A 5,357-nucleotide genomic window follows, 5' to 3' on the forward strand; every position below is an offset into this window, starting at 1 on the left:
CATTATTGCAAGGACTATAACATACCACCAGTGGAGTCACAACTACAGTTCAGAAAGTTTCATAAACTTTCATACAAGCTATACTATCATCATGTCCAACATTATGTTATGATGGTAAATGTTCATCAAAAATAGGAAGAATTTATAGCTCACAGAACAACCATTCACTCTTATACTCATATCTAGGGGTAATTTAGAGTCTCCAACCACCCTACCATGCATGATTTTGGGATGTGGGAGGAACCCAGAGTACCTGGAAAAAACCCACGCAAGCCAGGGAAGAACATGCAAACTCCATACAGGAAGGTATCGAACCCACAATCTCAGAACTGTCAAGCCGATGCACTATTTACTCAATCAGTGGGCTGCCTAGCAGAGAGGTATCAATTTAAAATATGGTAATTTGGGTTTATACTTTTTATTGGGATGACACATACTAGTAAGTGGTACAACATGATTAGGTGAAATTTGAAAAATGAAAATAGAGGTGAGAAAAAAGAAATAATATGATTTGGCATCCTGTCATCCACACATCAAGGGCATTATGAACAAGAAAATGGGAGGAGGCAATCATTAAGTTAACTGGCCGTGATTGTTTTTCTTTGGAAGGTGAGTCGTGATGACGCGTGAAAAGAAACCAAAGTTGACAGGTTAGAAAAGCAAGGAATAACGATGTGAGAAAAAAAAGTGGAAGAGCTGGTTTCGGCACTCCATCCCACGCGTTCAACGATCTCTTTCACAGTTAGGCCATTTGTGAATGAATACGTCACAGTGTATGCGCAATGCAGTCATTAAGTGTTTAAAACATTAAGATTTTAATGACTTTTAAAATAGTAAAATCTTGATTTTTTTCTCTGGACCAAACTTCAAATGACATACATTTTGTTGGGAGGGCAGCAATTAATTGTGTTATATGTAATAATCCATCTCATTCAACTAATAACATGATAAAACCAGAAAACTTTTAAATGAGCTCAAATTCATGCACCAGATTATTTCAAGTTAAAATGTATTTAACCGTAGTCCTTGTTGGCGGTGCTAAGACTTGGTCTGATGCACCAATCAGAAGATGGAAAAATGCTGGTGTCATTTCAAGCAGAATTTAAAATATTTTTTGTTAAAGAAAACTCCCATTATTATCATAGTTTAGGTTATATGGTAGACGACTGAAATCTGATTGGACAATTCATTAATGTTAATTATCTGGCAGTTTAAATAGATTGGACGTCTATCATCGTAAACATAGCAGTGAATTACTTCATTTACGACAACATAGCAACATATTTTTCTCGTTTAAGATCAGAACTTTCCGAGTAATGTTTCTGTCAGTTCATCTTAAAAATGATCTCGACAACTTTCCCAAGGTATTAAAATAACGCTTCATTGCGTTTACGGTCGTACAGGAATGTTGTGCGTTGTGTTTGTCAACATTCCGTTAAGAGCCGGTTAGGCCGCTTCTTTGGAAGAAGCTCTTATATAAAAAATTTAAAAAAATGTCTCCCTTTTCGGCAGGGTAGAAAAAAGTGCAGAAAAAAATAAAGGATTGCACATGCAATGGCTGATGTTTTCAGTGTAATTTGCAAACTTTGTTATATTTGCCCATGAAAATGTGTAAGCCTGAAGGGTATGGCTATCTAGGATAATGAAGGATAAGCATGAAAAAACATGCTTCAAACTTCACATCAAGTTAGTTAATACATTGTACTGAACGGGTTATTTGTTTTTATGAAATAAAGAATTGATGTAATTGAGCATAATTTTCTGTCTTAAAATACGACAATCATGTAAAAATGAATGGCTGGAACATTTTACCCTCCTTTTTTAGTTTAGGTTGTATCATTAAATTTTCTTCTTTTGGGCAAGTGTTCTTTAGAAGTTCATTTTTGAAACCACAAAAGTGCGTCATTCAGGGCAAACAGTGCAGATTCAAATGTGGTCTCATTAGTACCGTCATTTTAGTTTCCTTTCAATGCTGTTTTAAAATGTAATATTTTCTTGTGTTTGTTGCTACCGTTCTGCCGAGAAACCTGCATTCCATGAGAAATATGTGTCAGAATTCCAATCTACCTGCACACCTTTCCATCAACTTTTTGTCTATTCATCTAACCATCCATTTATCCACCAACTAATGTCATGGTTCTATATCATCACTTTCAGAAAACACGGTCATTGTTGTAAAGCTAAACACACATACTGTACATAAACACTCCATTAAAAATCCCATAATCTCTCATAACAACTGAGAACTTCTTCACGTTGTGTGTGCGAGCGCGGGTTAAAGTAGAAGAATACGGGTCAGCCATGCCTTTAGTGTCTGACTGTTTTGAGTGTCATCAATCGCAACGGTGAGATAGCATCAAAACACCTCAGCAAAACACTCCAAAACCTCACTTGCTGTTTTGAAACTCACTGACATAATAGTATTACTGAGATATAATATATTGATATATTAGACAGATATCCAAGGCTAAGAGACTGGAAGGCAGACATGAAGCAGTTAGAGGGGGAGAAGTGACAATCCCACAATGTCAATAAATGGATATTTGCAGATCTGATGCTTGTGTGTCTTTGAAAAAAAAGAAGAATAATGATCACTTAAACAAATGCTTTTAAAGGTCAAAACACAATTAGAGAGACAGTCATCTACTGTCTGATAATCATCTCCACACACATGCTACTGAACTGCTTCTTTATTGTTTAGCCAACAAGCACTTCCCCGGCTGCAAGTGTCTTGCAGATCTAACGGTCCTAAAACACAGGTACACCTCAAACAGGTCTGGACATGCCGGAAAAGTAGAATTTTGCATCTTATTTGAATACCAGTTAGAGTGCGGCATAAGGGGAAGGAGACTTAAAAAGCAACTGCCTTCCAGGATCAGAGAATTGTATGAAATGAGAGAATTATTGATCTTCGGATCGAACTACACATAAAAAAAACATGTCTTAGAATCACTAGGACTTAAACAGCATCTAAAATGTGAATAATTGATTTTCTATATGCATATATGATTCCAACACATCCACAATGTAAAATGACAGTAGGATGGGATTCCAGACATACAGTTCTTAATTATATTTTACTCTGACCTGTAAGGATTTGAAAGCCCAGACTCAAACCTGGCAATTTGCCAAACATTATCGGCAGCATTATCGGAAAGACACTGGGCGGTACCTGCATGCAAGGGCATGGCAGAAAAGATGGTAAAAGGTGTGTGTTGGTGTTTTAGAAATGAGCTTATCGTATGAGATGAGATTGGGAGGTGCCCTATTGTAAGAATTTGCAAGAATTCTTATGGAAGTGAACATAATATAGATGAAAATTTGAGGTGGATAAAGTTACATTGAAGGGGGAAAAACTTCCTTTAAAGAAGGAAATAAAAGTTTCCCATTTCCTTCCAGAAAAAAACTGGTTTGAGGTGTAATTATCTCTGTTCATCGGCACTATTGTTTACAACGACATTGAAGTTTACTGCTCAGCCTGTTTGGTACTAACCAAAAGAGGAGCACTCATCAGAGATACTACCACTTAACTTTTTTGGAACAATTCACTTCCCCTAACCTTTATTTGCACATCTACATTTTTTTTTTGGACTCGATTACAATCAGACTATTTGATGTAAGTTTTAAATATAGATCCTTGGAAAACAGTAGAAAATATACAGTAGAAAAACGATACAAGGACCTTAAATAAATACAGCAGTCTTCATAAATGAAGTTTTGTATCAGAAAATAAATTGGGGATGATAAGATCTGCATTCAAAATGTATCATTATGGCCGACACAAAGTGTTTGCAAGGGAAAAAATAAAAGAAGCTAGAAAAGTACTTTAGGCCACATAAGAGAGCAACAGACGAGTTGGTGACAAAAACAAGGAAAGAAGTGAAATAGTCCAGAATTTACTAGCAGGAAGACTCCCATAGATTAGGAAAGGACAAGATGCAAAACAACTTAATTCTGCGACGCCCTGTTTGAATAAACTCCCAGAGACCCTCACAAGGATTGTCTTTTATATGCTCGTCTAGGACTAGTTCCCACTATCATGAAATTATTCACTACAACTGACAAACTTTTAACTGAAAAAGCTTAAATGGAACTTTGTAGACTCTCCCAATGTTTTAATTCAACCTTTTTCCAATTGTCTGTTTTTTTCCCATAGTTGGGCCAGACTGTATTGTGCCTAGTCAGCATCCACCATCGACAACAAGGCCTCATATTGCCCCTGCCCCCAAGCAGAATATGCTGTTTTATCCATCCCTAGTGTCCCATGTCCTCAGTGCAAATACAAACAAGTTCCAAGAGAAGCAGGTGTCTTTCCTCTGGGATAAATAAACAGTAAAGCAGGATCCAGGAGCAGGAGCTTTGAGAGTATTTGATGGGAGGGGGGTTACATTTTAGTTTCTACATGAGCGTGTGTAAGGGAGAGGTCCCGCTGATACCATCTCCTAAGCCTCCTTTGTTTCTGACAAAGCTGTTTGTTTTCAGCTAATGTGTGCCTTTTATCACCACCGTTGGGTTTTTCATATGCAGTATTTATTTAGATCACATTGTGACCCCTCAATCAGCTGTTTCAGTGGCATGTCAACAAACAAATGAGGCAGTTTGACATTTTACTGGCACCCCAATTTACTCCTCCTGCTCAACCTCATGGTTTCAATGCATGCTTATTTACTCTGCAATCTTTCACGAGTCTCAGCTGATTTGCAATGACAGCCAATACATTGATTCTAGGTCGCAGGGCTGCTAGAAGTAGGTAGTGGACACTCTCGATTGGTTACCAGCCAATCGCAGAGCTCAACAAGACCAACAAACAACCTATCATGCCTGTTTTTGGCACATGAGAGGAAATCAGACTACCTGAAGAATCCCCACGCAGACATGGGAAGTACAAACACTCCACGCAGGAAAATCAGAACCTATCAGGAATTGAACCCTTGATCTCAGAATTGTGAGGCAGAAGTACTAACCACTCGGTCACCACGCCACCAAAACAATTATTAATTTTGTTATAGGCTGCTGTTGTATAATGACAATAAAGACTTTTGATTTGATTAAAAATGCATTATCTTGCTCTATAGCCTATTCTCGTCATATTATTTTATATTGTGCGATATGATTTTTGTGTCATGTTTAATAATAAATAATGATTCTAATTGTAACATTTACAAACAACACTGCCAAATCTCAGTTCATGTCCCTGTTATTTCCCATGCTGGCTTGATGAGCCAATCAGGGTCCAGGAAAGGGAAATTGAGAGTGACGCCCCGCCCCTCAGACACCTGTAATCCAATCCGCGACGCCTTCCCAGGTAAAACCGGCCTCAGTAATGCCCCTCCAAAAAGCGAGTCTAGCCGACAAAA

This window comes from Stigmatopora nigra, chromosome 13 (assembly GCF_051989575.1).
Source record: "Stigmatopora nigra isolate UIUO_SnigA chromosome 13, RoL_Snig_1.1, whole genome shotgun sequence".
In the NCBI taxonomy this organism is placed as follows: domain Eukaryota; kingdom Metazoa; phylum Chordata; class Actinopteri; order Syngnathiformes; family Syngnathidae; genus Stigmatopora; species Stigmatopora nigra.